The 18,640-nt window shown below is 33.8% G+C and overlaps 1 pseudogene; it reads left to right on the top strand.

Annotated features, from left to right (window-relative positions):
- Positions 1-10,626: 10,626 nt before the first annotated feature.
- Positions 10,627-18,640, top strand: part of LOC149148603 (putative acetyltransferase At3g50280) — a 28,797-nt pseudogene continuing 20,783 nt past the window's right edge.

Below are 18,640 nucleotides of genomic sequence, written 5' to 3'. Positions count from 1 at the left end.
ATAATATTTACACCTAACCTAAATAATAAATTTTTAAATCAGATTAATATATTAATTTAAATTATTTTAGAAAATATGAATAATTAATAATTATTAAAATAGATGAATATAATAATTCATATATTAATTAATAAGATAGCTGATAAATAAATTAACATAGACTTTTTATATAAAATATTTTTATATAATTAAATTAATAATGATCAACTATTCGAATTCAAAATAAATTAAATTAATAAATATTTGATCTTATTAATAATTAATTTTCACTAGATTAATATAATAATTCATATATTTATAAAATAAATAATGTATAAATCAAAATTAATATTAATAATCAATTATTTTATAATAAATAATTAATTTCTATTTTTATTTGAATAATGTATAATAATTATTTAATAATTGATAATTATTATTATTATTATATACTAATAATTGAATATTATATTAATAATTATTAATTAATTATAAAATTAATGTCTTATAATAAGTTAATAATTCTTATAATAAATATTATAAAGAATAAATTAATAAATTCTATATATTTATTACATTATATTAGAAAACATAAATAGTTAATATATAGTTAACTAATGAATAAATTAATTGATAGCTCTATAAAGAAAGAAATTAAATTATTATAGAATAAAAGAGGACAACATACCTGAGGACGCATTACCTGGGGATGGGATGGCGACTTTTAACTTCCTTGATCAAGGGCAGCCAGCTTCCGCTAATTTCCAAACCATTGTCTCTATTCAGATTTTGAGGATACTTCATAATTTCAAGAGCTTCTCTGATCTTCCGTCTTTGATGGTGTTCCTCTCTTGCGATAATCGAAGCGTTTTCCAGGCAAATATGGTGCTTAGTCTTCAAGGAGTGTTCTGCGAGTGCTGAGGTACGAGATCTTCCATTCTTGATATCAACGCCATGTTCTTTGAGCCTTGTCTGGAGGGAGCGACCTGTTTCACCTATGTAGCTTTTTCCACAAGAGCAGTCTATCTTATAGACTCCCTTAAGCTGAAGATTGTCAATATCATCTTTAACAGACTTCAAACCTTGTCTGATGGTACCCGGAGCTGAGAAATGAGTGAAGATGTTCTTCTTTCTTAGGATTTTTGCGATTTTGTCTGTAACACCAAGGATATAAGGAAGAAAAATCTTACCCTGAGGTTGATCTTGCGCCTTATGCTCATGGGATGCCAACTTTCTTTCAGCTCTCTCTATGGCTTTTTTAACCTCATGCTCTTTGTAGCCTATATTCTTGAAAACTGAAACCAAATGCCTCTTTTCTTCAATCAGATGCTCTGAGTCGGAAATTCGAAGGGCTCTGATGGCAAGGGTGTTTAGAACACCAAACTTCTGGGCCGGGTGATGGTGGGAATCCGCATGGAGGTAACTTTCCGTGTGGGTAGACTTTCTGAAAACCTTGTGGCCTAGAGAGCCATCTTCCTTTCTGATGATTAGAACGTCCAAAAATGGGATGCTCATATTTTCTTCAAGTTCCATTGTAAATTTTATTTCTGGAGAGATGGAGTTTAAGTGAATGAAAAACTTATCAAGTTCTGCTTTACCATGGGTCCATTTTATGTTGGTATCATCGACAAAACGCTTCCACCACGCCGGCTTTAAAGGATAAGATTCAAGGGCCTTCTTTTCAAAGTGTTCCATATACAAGTTGGCTACGATCGGTGATAGGGGTGATCCCATAGCCACACCTGTTGTCTGCTCATAAAATATTCCTTGGAAGGTGAATACTGTTGACCTTAAGCAGATTTCCGCCAGCTTTGCAGTCTCCGGATCAGTAACATCTTTTATAACCTGAATGGCTTCATCAAGAGGAATCTTTGTGAATAAGGAAACCACGTCAAAGCTAACAAGAATGTCATCACGTTCCATCTTTTCATTTTTGATAAGATTCACAAAATCATGGGAGCCTTTGATGAAGGAATCAATATTTCCGACAAGGGGTTTTAGGATTTTAGCAACATATTTTGCAAGCTCATATGTTTGGGAGCCAATAGTATTGACAATGGGTCTAAGGGGAACCCCTTCCTTATGGATCTTGGGTAATCCATAGATTCTGGGGATGGTTTCACAAGATGGGGTTAATTTCTTCTTTAATTTTCCGTCAAGATTAGAATCTGAGATGATCTTTTTTACCTCCTTCATGATTTTGGGGATGGGATTATTGTTCAACTTCTTATAACTGCCACAGTTTAGGTGATCATTCATTTTGCGCACATAGTCTTCTTTATCTAAGATGACTACTGCTCCTCCTTTATCAGCTTTAAGAACCACCACCTTGTCATTGTTTCGCAAAGATTTGAAAGCTTTTTGTTCCTCCCTACTCAGGTTGCTTTTGGGAGCATTGGCTTTTCTCATGATGAGAGAAATTTCTTGCCTTAATGCTTCTGTTTGATCCAGAGGTAGGTTACTGATCCCATCTTCTATGTTGCATATCATGCTCTCAATGGGGAGGCTTCTAGGAGCAACCGCAAACCCCATACCCTTGCTGAGAACATTGGTTACTAGAGGATCTAATTCTTGGGAAGAAAGGTTGACCACTTTTCTATTAGGTCTTGGCTCACCGGTATTCTCTGAAGACATATCTTTTCCTTCTATCTGGACATTCATGACTAAGCCTTGATTTTTATTGCTTCCCATGCCATCACCAGAGTTCTGAATGCGCTCACAATTATGTGACCTGAGAGTACTTAATGAATTGTATTCAAAGTTATCCTCTTTTGAATCAACAAGACTGTTTTGACCGAAACCGATGACATTGTCTTTTATTAATAAATTAGGGTTATTATTATTAATATTGATAGCGCAGTCGTTTCTTCCATCTGCATAATATCTTGAAACCTTTAAACTGTCATTGTTGCTAACTGGTTCAGTTGTGTCTTTGGGAGACTTGACACCGCAATCTGCTAAGTTACTGGAATGTTCAACGAATTTCACCTTATTATTATCATTAACTGCGCAGCTACTTGTGACAATAAAATCGTTTGCTTCTCCGTGGTCTTCAAGGACTGCGCTGTTTTTAGTTGGATCATTAACGTAGCAGGCACGGTTTTCAAGGATGGAATCAACTGCGCAGCTCTCAAAGGTTTCATCGTTTAAATTGACAGTGTTTAAATTGACAGCGTTTTGTGAATTCACCATGCTGGAACCTTCTGCGAATTGTCTCTCAAATGATTCAACATTCAAACCGTTTACAACTACGCTATCTCCAGAGCTGGAATTCACAATGCTGGAACCTTCTGCTGCGAATTGTCTCCCAAATGAATCAACATTCAAACCGCTTACAACTCTGTCCATTAATCTGCTTGTATTACAATCTATGCTATCTTCAGAGCTAACGCTGTTTGGACTACTTTTGCTGCCCACCATTATGTTGATCAAATTTCTCGGATTACAATCACCTGCGTGGTTTATATTGGAGTTAACCTTAAAGTTTATGTTCTGCGCAGATTTATTGGCGGGCTCCTGACCAGAGAAATGGTCGCGTCAAATATTTCTAATGAGCCAAAAATAGAAATGCTAAAAATATCATTGCTATAAATAGAATTTCAGGATATATTCCAATTTTGATTTGTCCTTGAATCAAAATTGAGAATTAAAATTTGAATTTAGTCTCACTAGTTGTTTGAAAAATAAATAATTAATTCATCTTGAGTTAATTAGTTGGAGAAAATCAAACATGAAGTCTTTGTGAAGACATGCAACAGTTATACCTTTGATTGGGGAAGTTATCCCTTAATTAAGGAGATAAGGATGAGTTTTATTTGAGTTGTAATTAATTAGCTCAGTTAACTGAATTATGTACAGTTAAAGTAGTTCGAAACAATTGGAGGAACTAATTGTGAGTTGAGTCAGTTAATGCATGCATGCATGCAACTAGTGTTCTCCAGATAACTGAATATTCTCTCATAAATAACCAATGCATGTCAGTTCAGAGAAAGACCCAGTTGAGATTAAAGACAGGGGAATTGTACTAATAGTTGGAGGAATTTTCCTATAAAAGAAACTCATCCATGCAAAAGGAATTATCTCCTTCAGGATTGCGCAGTTATTTCATAGGTTAGTGAGTAGTGTGTGAGGTAATTCACGCAAGATGAATATTTGACCCCAGGAGAAACTACGCAAGGAAATAGGAGTCTTGGAGGATTGGAGGAAGGCATATGTTGTGTCTATTTAGTCTGTGAGCTGTATTGAGGGATTGTACTGAGAGATGGATAGCTTGTGAGCTAAAGTTTTGTGTAATCTGAACATATTTCCACTTGTATGATAATACAAAGATCGGGGTTTTTAGCTGAGGCTTTCCCCAAAGTATTCTTTTGTGTTCATGTGTGATTGATTTCTCATTCATTGTTATATGTGTTCTATTTGATCTTGCTAAAAATCGATTAAGCTTCAACAAGTTTGTTTGTAGTAGTAGATCAAATATTTTTCTTTAGTATATTGCATTATCAGGTGATCTACAGTGGAAATTTATACATGGTACCAGAGCTAGCTGATCCATAGAGAAATTACTACATGGTATTGGAGCTAGGTTTATCGGAGGAAAGTTTATCAGAGCAGTGAACAGTATACGAAGAAGAGATTTCGAAGTAAAAAAAAAAAAAATGAAGGCCGCAAGTTTTCAGAGAAGATCTAAAAAATTTTGTGCAAAATTTCGTTTTCAGAAAAGATCTAAAAAATTTTGTGCAAAATTTCGTTAGAGAATATCTAAAAAAATTTGTGCAAAATTTAGAAAAAAATAGCAGATTTGGATTCCATGCAGAAAAATACCCAAATTCAAAAAAAAAATCGCCTGAATCGGAGTTTGGATGAGAGAGATATCGTTGATTTAAAATCAGCTCTCTTTCTAGAAAATTTCCTGATGGGGGAAGGATGAAACAGATTGGTGTCCTAGCCAAGAACCTATATGCACTTGAGGTACAAGATGCATGCAAAGCCTTGAGGAGCAAGGTAAAGGTTAGATACTTGGTGGTTGAGAGGGAGAGTGAATTACCTTTCAACATGCAGTGCCAGAAGAAGTCTCAGACAATTGTGGAGGAGCACAATTGGAGATGTCAAAAGGAGATCAAGTGGAGGCATCCACTCATGCAAAGAACTCCAGTAGGGGGAAATTTCGAGCCAAGTGGGAAGAGGGATCACATGCAGCCATACCTCCAGGTGTGAGGTGGGCGATGTGAAGTAATAGTCCCAAGAAGGCTGAAATAGGGGCAGGATCTTTGAGGTACCCAACCTCTTTGATTAGACCTTGCTACAGGAGCCCTGACGAGGAGTAGCATGCCTGGCTGAGTGGGTAGAGGTGGATGCGGTTAGAGTGGAAGAGAAAGCTACAGTGTAGGAGTCTGAACATAGCGCAGAGCTAGCAGGCTGCAACAATGCGAGTGGCAGAGGAGTTTTTCACCAGTGCAAGATGGCACAAAGAGGTGTGCAACAGTGCGAGATGCAGGGAGTTGTTGTAGTAGCGCAGAGGTAAAAGAGGGAACACTTGTCAGTAGCAGAGGGAGCTTCAACATCAGAGGGTGTTTCTAGCCCAACAGGGAGGTCAATTGGGATATTAGTTAATTAATTCTCAGTAACTGAGTTTCATTGTAGCATTGGGCAACATGATGCAACATTATGAGGGGAGGTACAGTGTGGATGCATGCTGGGAGATAGGACCAACGACAGCATAGATCCAGCAGGAGGAATCAATGTGATTGATGTAGTTGGAGATCAAAGTGATAGAGGCTAGAGCAGTCAGATACTGAAGAGCATAGAGGTGTAATGTTTTTAGTTGACAGAGGCAATGGCAGTGAGAGACTTTGATGACAGAGGCGTCATTCTGATTCAGGTTGGATATTTTTTGTGTTTCTAGAGTTGTTGGAGAAGCACTTGAGAGAAGTGTTGCATGCAGAACATTCCAAAGGTTCAAGATCGGGTTCGAGTTGAATGTCTTTCTTCTCGAGAGGGAGTGTTGAAAATAACAACAAGAAATGCTAAAAATATCATTTCTATAAATATCATTTTAGGATATACTCCAACTGTGTTGGAAATAAAAAAAAATAGAAATGCTAAAAATAGCATTGCTATAAATAGCATTTCAGAATATATTCCAATTTTGATTTGTCCTTGAATCAAAATTGAGAATTAAAATTTGAATTTAGTCTCACTAGCTGTTTGAAAAAAATTAATTAATTCATCTTGAGTTAATTAGCTGGAGAAAATCAGACATGAAATCTTTGTGAAGACATGCAACAATTATCCCTTTGATTAAGGAAGTTATCCCTTAATTAAGGAGATAAGGATGAGTTGTATTTGATTTGTAATTAGTTAGCTTAATTAGCTGAGTTAAGTGCAGTTAAATTAGTTCCAAATAGTTGGAGGAACTAATTGTGAGTTCAGTTAGTTAATGCATGCATGAATGCAACTAGTGTTATCTAGATAATTGAATATTCTCTCATAAATAATCAATGCATGTCAGTTCATAGAAAGACCCAATTGAGATTAAAGACAGGGACATTGTACTATCAGTTGGAGGAATTTTCCTATAAAGGAAACTCATCCATGCAGAAGGAATTATCTCCTTCAGGATTGCACAGTTATTTCAGAGGTTGGTGAGTAGTGTGTGAGGTAATTCACACGGGTGGAAGATTGGACCCCAGGAGAAACTACGCAAGGAAATAGGAAGCTTGGAGGATTGGAGGAAGTCATAGGTTGTGTCTATTCAATCTGTGAGCTGTATTGAGGGATTGTATTGAGAACTGGATAGCTTGTTAGCTAAATCTTTGTGCAATCCAGACATATTTCCACTTGTATGATAATACAGAGATCGGGGTTTTTAGCTAAGGCTTTCCCCAAAGTATTCTTCTGTGTTCATGTGTGATTGATTTCTCATTCTCTGTTATATGTGTTCTATTTGATCTTGCTCAAAATCGATTAAGCTTCCACAAGTTTGTTTGTAGAAGTAGATCAAGAATTTTGCTTTAGTATATTGCATTATCAGGTGATCTACAGTGGAAATTTCTACATGGTATCAGAGCTAGCTGATCCATAGAGAAATTTCTACATGGTATCGGAGTCAGGTTTATTGGTGCAAAGTTTATCGGACTAGCGAACAATATACGAAGAAGAGAATTCAATGTAAAAAATAATAATTGGGCTGCAAGCTTTCAAAGAAGATCTGAAAATTTTTCTGCAAAATTTTCAGAAACAAATGGCAGATCTAGATTCCTTGCGGAGAAAGACCCAAATTCAAAAAAAAAATAATAGTTGAATTGGGGTTCGGATGAGGGAGATATCGCTGATTTAAAATCAACACTTTTTCCAGAAAATTCCATGACAGCGGGAAAGATGAAATAGATTGGTGTGCTAGCCAAGAACCTGTGTGTGCTTGAGGTAAAAGATGCATGCAAAGCGTTGATGAGCAAGGAAAAGGTCAAATACTTGGTGGTTGAGAGAAAGAGTAAATTACCTCTCAACATGCAACGCCAAAAGAACTCTCAGACAATTGTGGAGGAGCCACAATTAGACATGCCAAGAAGAGATTGAGTGGAGGCATCCACTCATGCAAAGATCTCTAGTAGGGGGAAATTTTGAGCCAAGTGGGTAGAGGGATCACATGCAGTCATACCTCCCTATGTGAGGTGGGGCGGTGTGAAGTGATAGTCCCAAGAAGGCTGAAATAGGGGCAGGATATTTGAGGTACCCAACCTCTTTGATTAGACCTTGCTACGGGAGCCCCGGTGACGAGTAGCAAGACTGGCTGAGTGGGTAGAGATGGATGTGGATGGAGCGAAAGAGAGAGGTAGAGTGCAGGAGTCCAAGAGAGCGCAGAGATAGCAGGCTATAGCAATGCGAGAGTCACATGAGTTTTTCACCAATGCAGGATGGCACAGAGAGGTGTGCAACGGTGTGAGATGCATGGAGTTGTTGTAGTAGTGCAAAGGTCAGAGAGGGAGCACTTATCAGTGGCAGAGGGAGCTTCAGCATCAGAGGGCGTTTCTTTCCCAACAAGGAGGTTATTTGGGAGATAGGACCAGTGGCAGCACGGATGCAGCAGGAGGAATCCCTGTGATTGATGTAGTCAGAGATCAAAGTGACAAAGGCTAGAGCAGTAAGACACTGAAGAGCACAGAGGTGCTGAGTTTTCAATCGACAAAGGGAATGGAAGTCAGAGACTTTGATGACAGAGGCATCATTTTGATTCAGGTTGGATATTTTTTGTGTTTCTAGAGTTGTTGGAGCAACAACACTTGAGAGAAGTGTTGCATCCAGAACATTCCAAAGGTTCAGGATCACGTTCGAGTTGAATGCATTTCTTGTTGAGAGGGAGTGTTGAAAATAACAACAAGAAATGCTAAAAATATCATTGCTATAAATAACATTTCAGGATATACTCGAACTCTGTTGGAAATAGCAAAAAATAGAAATGCTATAAATAATATTGCTATAAATAACATTTCAGGATATATTCCAATTTTGATTTGTCCTTGAATCAAAATTGAGAATTAAGATTCGAATTTAGTCTCACTAGATGTTTGAAAAATAATTAATCAATTCGTCTTGAGTTAATCAGTTGGAGAAAATCAAACTTAAAGTCTTTGTGAAGACATGCAACATTTATCCCTTTGATTGAGGAAATTATCCCTTAACTATGGAGATAAGGCTGAGTTGTAATTAGTTAGCTCGGTTAACTGAGTTAGGTCCAGTTAAATTAGTTCCAAACAGTTGGAGGAACTAATTGTGAGTTCAATCAGTTAATGCATGCATGCATGCAACTAATGTTCTCTAGATAACTGAATATTCTCTGATAAATAACCAATGCATGTCAGTTTAGAGAAAGACCTAGTTGAGATTAAAAACAAGGGACATTGTACTATCAGTTGAAGGAATTTTGCTATAAAAGAAACTCATCCATGCAGAAGGAATTATCTCCTTCAGGATTGCATAGTTATTTCATAGGTTAGTGAGCAGAGTGTGAGGTAATTCACACAGGTGGAAGATTGGATGCTAGGAGAAACTGCGCAAGGAAATATGAGGCTTGGAGGATTGGAAGAAGGAATATGTTGTGTCTATTCAGTTTGTGAGCTATATTGAGGGATTGTACTGAAAGTTGGATAGCTTGTGAGCTAAATCTTTGTGTAATCCATATATATTTCCACTTGTATGATAATACAGAGATTGAGGTTTTTAGCTGAGGCTTTCCACAAAGTATTCTTCCGTGTTTATGTGTGATTGATTTTTCGTTCTCTTTTATATGTGTTCTATTTGATCTTGCTTAAAATCGATTAAGCTTCCGCAGGTTTTTTTGTAGAAGTAGATCAAGTATTTTGCTTTTGTATATTGCATTATCAGGAGATCTACAGTGGAAATTTCTACAGTAATCCCCATATAGCCATGTCTTTTGCCCTTGCATTTGTGTCATTTCCAGCACCCCAATGAACCCAAAATGCCTGATTAGGTGAATGAAGGATCAAGAAACCACATGTGCATCTACTTCTTTTAGATGCACCATCAAAGAAACCAGTAGGATATTCAATCTTGGGACAAGATTGTTTTTGTTTATTTTTACTTTTTCCCTTTCAAGATTGTAAACCAATAGAGTGTGTATCTCTAATGCGCTCCAACACCTGTGCAACACTTTCTCTGAAATTTTTAAAGATAATGTTATTCCTCCACCTCCAGATCTCCCAAAAGCGAATAGGAGGGATATAGCGCCAAGTAATATTCTGTTGGCTCCACCATTTGAGGCAGTCAGTAATGCAAGTAAACTGTGTGTATTGAAAGCCAAATTCACCAGCAATTTTATGCCAGATCTGAGAGGCCACTAAGCATGTTATGAATAGGTGGAGGATGTTTTCTTCCGCATTCTTACAAAGCACACATATCCCTCGACCAAACCATTTTCTCTTCTGGAGGTTTTCCCATCTTAAATTCTTGTTTTTCTAGACTAACCAAAGGAAAAATGTGATCTTAATGGGAATATTTGTTTTCCAGTATTTAAAGAACTATCATACCTCTTTTTTTTGTACATCGTGACAACACAGAGTATGATATGTATCCGCCACCATGACATTTGCGCGCTTCATTTTACTTTTCCAGATGATCATATCTCTTTTCACATCTCTATAGATTCCAGCAAGTTGTAGGTGTGTTCGAAGCCTATCCCATTCATGTGCTTCCTGTCCATTCAATCCTAACTCCCTGAACCATTCTTAGATGGGGCATCTGTCATGCCATGCCATTATAACTTGCTTCCAGAAGAATATGCCTCGGCTGTTTAAACCATATATGAGACAAACAGGAAGCCTGGAAGCATCTTCAAGACACAGAATTCTATCTTGTCCGATAACAATGTGGTCACTAGTATCCATTTTCTAGGCGAGAAGCAAAAGAAAGCAGTGTCAAACTTTTGTAAAACCGAGCCATATAACAGAGCCCGATTTATTGCCAATACTTCCCCTATGCAACCACACAGGAAAATCTTGATCCTTCAAATATTTGTAACTAATAATCATACACGATGTGCCATCCCCAAATATCCCTAGCCATAATGATTTAAGTGATGCATAGCTGAATCTTCTCAGATTCAAAATTCCCCAGCATCCCACACACTTCGGCATGGCAATATGTTCCAGTTTGGTAAGATGGAATTTTTTCTTGTTTTTCGTACCAAAACAAATGAAATTTTCTATGATTCCATTGAGTTTTTTTATGATGGTGAGTGGAAAATGATGCCATTGAGGAAATGGCCCTCAGCCACAACCTTTTTAATGTGGAAGCTCAACCCATCCATAGCTAGAATAAATAATAGCGGGGATAGTGAGCAGCCCTGTCGAAGTCCCCTCGCAGCCTTGAAGAAAGTCATAGGCTATCCATTAATGACCACAAGATATTGTACATTAGAGACACAGGCCATAATCCATTCGGCTACACTGGTTTGTATACCAACTTTGTGCAGAACCAATCTCAGATAGCTTCAATCCAGAAAATCAAAATATTTTTTTAGATACACTTTCATGATAGCCGCATTTTTTTTTTTTGTGAATAGAGTGTAGACATTCCTGGGAAATCGCCACAACATCATGCATCTATCAATGTTGCAGAAAACCGAACTGTTGTGGGGAAATAAACTTAGAGAGGGAGTGCCTCATTCAATTTGCAATAGTTATAGAGATAATATTGTAAATGAGATTACAGAGAGAAATCAAATAGAAATCTAAAAAGGTGTGGGAGTGAGGTTTCTTCAGAATCAACATGATGTAAGTGGAATTCAAGTGAGAATGTATAAAGCCCCGATCCCATGATTCCTTGACCATATCAGCAAGATCATGTTTAAAAAGATAAAAAAAATGTGTGAAGAGCTCCATTGTCCATCCGTCAGGGTCGGGACTCTTATCTCCTTTGAAATATTTAAGGACCCCCAAGATTTCCTCAGTCGAAACAGGATGAAAGAGTGCCTGATTTGCATCCTCATCAAACATGGTGGGAAAATGTTCGACCCCCCAGATTTGATCCTCTGGGTTGACCAAAATCCTTTGACTGTATGCTTGCTGAAAGTGGGAAACAATCGTGCGACTGATGTCTTGTTGTGACTGAAGCTTAGTACCATTTGAATAAAAATTCTCCCAAATGGAATTTATCCTTCGTCTATAATTTGAATATCTATGAAAAAATTTGGTATTTCAGTCACCTTCTCGAGTACAAATTGCTCTTCTCTTTAAATTCCATGTAATCTCTTTAATGTGGATCATCTTTTTCCTTTGGATTTCGAGAGCATGTATGCGGCTTCGAATATCATCAAATAGAAAATGCTCAAATAAATGAGGACAAATATCCAAGAGTTCTTGAGTAATAGCAGCAAGATCTCTGTTCATATTCTTTCTTTTCATTTTCTCCCCTAACTTAATTTTATGGTTGTTAACCATGCTTTTAGGGATGATGTTAACACGATAACATTCTTCTTTTTTTATTTTTAAGAAGGATATTTTTTCATTAGAAATATTTGACGCGACCATTTTTCTAAAATAATTTAAATTAATATATTAATCAATTAATATGATTTAAAAATTTATTATTTAGGTTAGGTGTAAATATTATTCATTTATAATATGTTTTGATCTTATTAATTTAGTTATTAATTAATAATTGGTATTATAAAAAAGAAAAATTTTAATTATTATTATTTAGTAATAGTTAATTATTTATTATATAATAATTATTTAGTATCATATTAATATTAATATTATATTAATTAATGTATAAGTTATTATTATATTAATTTATTTGAATGATAATTATTAAGAATAATTAAAATAAAATAAAATAAAAATAATAAAAATAATAATAATTTAAAATTAGGGTTCTAGCCGACTGTTTGTTCCTCCTTAGATAGTTTTGGCCTCGTTAGTATTTATTCTCCCTGCTTGCTCTTCTCTTATCATCATTCTTCAACCCTGATGATGGATCCCACTTGGGATTCGAAACGTTGGTTCAAAAATGTTTACACTGTGGATTCTCCGATCAATTCAAAAGATAAAAACCACAGATCTCTCAAATCCAAATATTTTATTGTAATTACATTTTTTATTTTCTTAATATGTCATATAGTCTATATTTTTTTGGAATATTAAAAAATATTTTTAATTTTAAACATTGATAAATATATTTAAAAATATTTTTATAAATATTTTTTAGTACATATTTTAAATAAAAAGATTCATTAAATTAATTTTATGTCTTTTTTAATCCATATACTCTTTCACAAAGAGTGAGGGTGGTTTATAACCATTTTCCGTTTTGAAAATATTTTAATAAAAAAATTTCTAATACATATTTTAAATAAAAATACTAATTAAATTAGTTTTATATGTCTTTTTATTTAAAACATGTATTAGAAAAATGTTTATTGTCTAATCCATACATTCTTTCACAGATTCATAATGAGGGTGGTTCATAATCATTTTCCCTTTAATATATTTGAAAATATTTTAATAAACATTTTTCTAATACATATTTTAAATAAAAATACTAATTAAATTAATTTTATATGTCTTTTCTAATCCATACATTCTTTCACAAATTCACAGTGAGGGTGGTTCATAACTATTTTCCCTTTAGGGGCTTGTTATTCTTTCTATCCTTGTACCTTCACTTCTTGCCCTCAATCTATTTCTAGTTTCTTCATCTTCTAAAATTTGATTAATATATCACCTCATTAGACTATTTACACTTGACAAAATTGGAAATTCATCCAACCTTTAAATTTTTAAAAAACAACACATTTTGCAATTTCCTACCTTTACTATGTATATCATTTTTTTTTAATAAATACTTATTTTATATCTCATTCTTAATATAATACAACTCCAATATCTAAAATCTATTAATTTTTATTTTTATAAAATACACTCTCATAGTTATATCCCATCCATTAACGTATATTGTATCTAAAATATATTAATTTTACTTTTCATAAAATCAACTCTCATAATTATATATTCATAATTATATATCATCCATTAACCTATGGGATAAAAAATACAATATTCTCAAACTATTTATGAAATCATCCTTCAATTAAGCTTTTGATATATTTCATATACAGGCTTTATCAAGATATATTTTTTTAATCTCTTTAAAATAATATTAATTAGAATTATTTAAAAGAAATATATTTATTCAAAAATATTTAAGTTGCTCAATAGATAAACTCAAATATTTTCTAAGTTAAATAATTTTTTTTGTTTAAGATTATATTTTTATTTAATTAATTATTTTTTACTATAAAATTTTATTTGTGGTGGATATCACTTATTTTAATGATGATGATTGATTCTTACTCAATTAGAATTGGTTTATTGATATTTAAGCAAATAAAAATATTACTTAAATTTCTTTAAAAAAAATATGTGGTGGAAAAGCATTAAGAGAAGCATTTTAAGATCATCATAGTTTTGATGATTTAATGTTACAAAGATCTGCATGGTGATAAATATTTTGAAATTGGATCTAATTTGGGTATACAGAGTGCATAGATGATAGATTCTTTTGTTTGAAAGTGTTTTTGGAATTGTTCAATGTCCAATTTCACAATATAACTTGTGCTAGTTTACTCTGTTTTTTTCAAAAGTACTTTTTTTATTTCATATGAAATGAAAAGGTACAATCCCTTTACTTTAGATGTAACTTAAAAATAATCTAATCCATCCATGAAACTTACTATCAAGGGTCAACAATATTATTTTCTCTTTACACTAGTCAACACCCCAAGATACATTTTTATTTCTTAGATTAGGTTTAACTAACTCATTATAATATATTAATTCTCTTTTATCCTATAATTATTTACTCCACTACAAATTTTCTTTAAATTTAAATGTAATAATATTTTAATATTATGATATTTTGCAAAATCACTTACTCTTTTAATTTCCAATAATTCAGTAAAAAATTAACATCTTTATATTATCTCAATTTAAATTCATCATTAAAATTGGAAATAATTTTAAAGATTTTGTTATTGTTTTTATTGTTTATTCATTTTTTTAATTAAAATAATTATTTAAATTTTAAATAAATTAATTAATTAAAATAAAACTCTACTTAAAACAAAACTCATAAAAAATAAATAAATGTATACATTTACTTGTATATTTCAATGTAATTTACTAATTAAATAACTAATATGAAACAATATCTCTAAGATTAATTAAATTTGTTTACAAATTAACTCATTATAATATAAATAATTAAATTAAAAAATTATAATAATTATATTAAACTTTAAAAAACTCAATACCATGAACCACAAATATTGAGCTTATGACATCTATGTATCTATGTTTGTGAAAGATAATTCAAATAAATTCATAGTGTTTGCCTCATGCTATTAGAACAATGATGTTTATAATTTTGATATATGTGATGGTGTACACCATCACCATCAAGATGAAGAGGAGTACATACGTCAATAATAGTGACAACGGGTAGTGGGATTGTGTCATGGAAAATGGTGTTAATATGAATTCTCACCATCTACATCAAGAATTTGAATGTCATGTCATAGGGGTGAACTCACATGGTTACTCCCACTCCCTTGAACAAGGATGTTATAGTTTTTATGTCATAGTGGTGAATTCACATGGTCACTCCCACTCCCTTGAACAAGGATGCTATGGTTTTTATGTCATAGTGGTCAACTCACATGGTCACTCCATAGTGGTGAACTCACATGGTCACTCCCTTAAATAAGGAAGCTATGGTTTTTTGTTTTGGGAGCTCTCATCACCACCTACATCAAGAATTCAAATGCCTTGTCACAACGATGAAATCACATGGTCACTTCGTTCAAATGGAGAAAGAGCATAGAGTAATTGCAAAGAGAAACCATAGGAACCTTATGACATTGTAGTAAAGGTTAATAGTGTTGAATCTATGTTGGTATTTACTATGTCTTCATGATGTTAGTGGAGGTTTTCTTGAAAATAAATCTATCACACTAAGGGGGATTGATCTCTTGGTGAATCATCTGTCCAAGAATTGTGTTGGCATGTCAAAATAGTAACTTTTTTTTTTCCCTTGAGTAGAAACCTTTAGTTAGATACCTCTTAGGAATTAGGGTTTCACACTCGGCCGTAGGTGACAACCTTTCTCGGTCCTTCGATTCTATTTGGAAATCCTTCATGATTGAAACCATTTATATCCTCTAGTTTGTAGTCTCAACTAAGCTCAAAACTTTTTAAAGGAAAGGAGGAGTTGTCTACTAGTCTAAGATGGAACGAGTTGAGAATAATCTGAAAAAAAAAAAGAAGGCACGGAATTAAAGCCATGGAATTAGTTTACTGCTACCATAAGAGGTTCTATGCATACATCAAGGTTGGGGTTAAGGAAATTGAAGATAAAGTTGTTAAGGAAATTGATGAAGAGCTTCTAAGTGGAATATTGACACAATAACTCTCGAGAAGCCAAGACACAAAATTCTTTAGAATGGTTGAGCTATACTGGCACACTAAAAGATTCAATGACTAGGAGTCAATAATTTTACTTCTTGGTAGACTCTAATATTGAAGAAGATAATTGTCTTTTCCATATGTCAAGTATTTTAGCTTCTTGCTGTCTAGTTTTGAGGTTTAGTTCTCTGGACTTTCCTTGTAGCATAGCTAAGCTTGATGCAATCATACTCATAGTTTTTAAATTTTACCTCTTCATATTATATGAAGTTATGTTGAAACCATTTAGTACTATTCTTGTTATCTATTATGCAGATTGTATGAATCTATAGTATTTTTCTTTTGGCTAGTAAGCAATTATCACCCAATAGAGACCAAAGGCAACATGAATTGGAATAGAATAACTATTTCCAATTATAACTCCACATGTTTGTAACTTTTTGACTTTGCGGATGGTTTGGTTTTGGCCTACACTCGGTGTAGATGGCTTGGTTTGGGCCTACTCTGTTTGTTTTGGCCATTGTAGTATAGTTAAGGCCCCATGCCATAGTTACAATAACAATTAAAAGTCACATACGTGTAGTGTAGTTCAAACCCTCTTAGAGTAAAATTGACAAATTCAAAATAACTTAAAGAAACCTTGCATGGGATTTTTCGAAATAGAAATCCATTAACCATGTCTGAGTGGAAATTTCAGAGGAACTCAACCTATAGATCAATGCTACTCGAAATAAGTGTTCAAGAAATTAACATTTTAAATCCAACGAGAAACCATCATGCCGATAACCATGTCTGAGTGGAAATTTCAGAGGAACTCAACCTATAGATCAATGTTACTCGAAATAAGTGTTCAAGAAATTAACATTTTAAATCCAGCGAGAAACCATCATGCCGATAACCATACCTGCGAAGACAAATAACAAGTGGGGTATAGATCAATGTTACTCGAATTAAGTGTTCAAGAAATTAACTTTTTAAATCCAATGAGAAACCATCATGCCGATAACCATATGTGCGAAGACAAATAACAATTGGGGTTATAACCCTTAAATGTTGAATAGAAAACAATTACAATACCCCAAGGAGGGAAAATATAACCATTATACCTAGCACCACACCTTTGTTCTAATTTTTTCCGCACTAGAGCACTAGAAATTCACCAATAGTGGTAAGAATCAAAAGTGATAAGAATAATTGCTCAATTTCTCTCTCGGAGAATGCTTTGAATACACTGGAGTCTGAAAAAAGAAAAATGGAATTTCAAACCCTCTATTCATACTATAAATCGAGCAACACAGTACTAAACATGTTTACAGTGAGAGTAATCGCCCATTCTCTCACTAAAACCAACATTATGAAGCGACCAAAGATAACATTCGCCAAGTTTGGGATATAGCACAGGGTTTTGTGAGAATCCAAATTAATATCAATAACTGATGTTATAAAACAAAACCCTTAAAAAGTATGATCGTAGAAGTTCCCGAATTACTTCTATGGCATCACACGAAACAAGAAATCCAGTTTCATGTTCAGAACCACTTTTTAGCCATGAAACTTGTATTCTTATTCGGAGTTGAAAATGGAAACCCTAATGTTGTACAGGACCTGCAACCCATTCATAATAGTTAAGCACAGTTGCAAATAAGAAACGAGAATAATAAGAAATACATAAAATTGAACGAAACAAAGAAAACCATAATTTATACAGATGTGTGTGTATCAAGCTCTGCTTGGAGATGATAGGCGTCCTAGTGAAAAAATTACAAGTATAATGAGGCCAAGTGTCTAGAGAATTCAAGCAGGTCCCTTGATACCTTGAAACCCTTAGAGCAGCGCTCTACTAAACCTAAAAAGCCAAATGAAATTTGAATGAGAACTAGGGTACTAGGGTATCAAGGGTACTAGGGTATCACGGTTAGGTTTTATCCAAAGCCATCCCAGCCCTTTGATTTCACAAATTCAATCCCCATCATTGAATATGCCAAGTACAAAGGAAACATGAAAATCACATGGGAAGAGGTTGCGTGGTCCATCACGAGAACGACAAGTATATAGTCGACGAGGCCGTGAGGTCCATCACGAGAATGACAAGCATATAGTCGTAGGCCATGAGATTTATTTATCCGACATGAACGACTTTGGGTGTAAAATTTTGTATATAAAGGTGCAGTGTGAATGGTGATTGTCGTACCCAGAGTTTATACGATTCCCAAAATTGTAACCATTACAAATAAGACGCAAATCATTTCAGCCAATCAAATAAATTAAAATTAAATTTGAAATAGTTAAAAAACCAAATTAATTTTGGTTTTATAATCCTTATAATTGCATTTTAATTTTCAACCAAACAACAATTTAATGCAATATAAATTTCTTTATCCACTTATTTAATAATTTAATAAACAATATTAGTACATCCAAACATTCTCATTCTATTAATAAACAATATTAGTATATCCAAACATTCTCATTTTATCTGTGTGGGTGGAGTTGAGACATGTACCAAAAATTAAAATTTTTCCAAATAAAATTAAATTTTCTTTAAATATGAAAGCAATGTATGCTATATTAAAAAAACAAAAATGAATATGCATTTTTAGTTAGTTTTAATTAAAATCACTGTAAAACATCTTTAATTTTACTCTCATTATGGCCACTTGATTTGTTGTTGATATTACAACTCA

Source organism: Pinus tabuliformis, chromosome 9, assembly GCF_031772625.1.
Source record: "Pinus tabuliformis cultivar Carrire ecotype Pingquan chromosome 9, CPIR1, whole genome shotgun sequence".
NCBI classification, from domain to species: domain Eukaryota; kingdom Viridiplantae; phylum Streptophyta; class Pinopsida; order Pinales; family Pinaceae; genus Pinus; species Pinus tabuliformis.
Note: the sequence above shows the minus strand (reverse complement) of the source record. Positions and strands in the feature narration are given on the sequence as shown.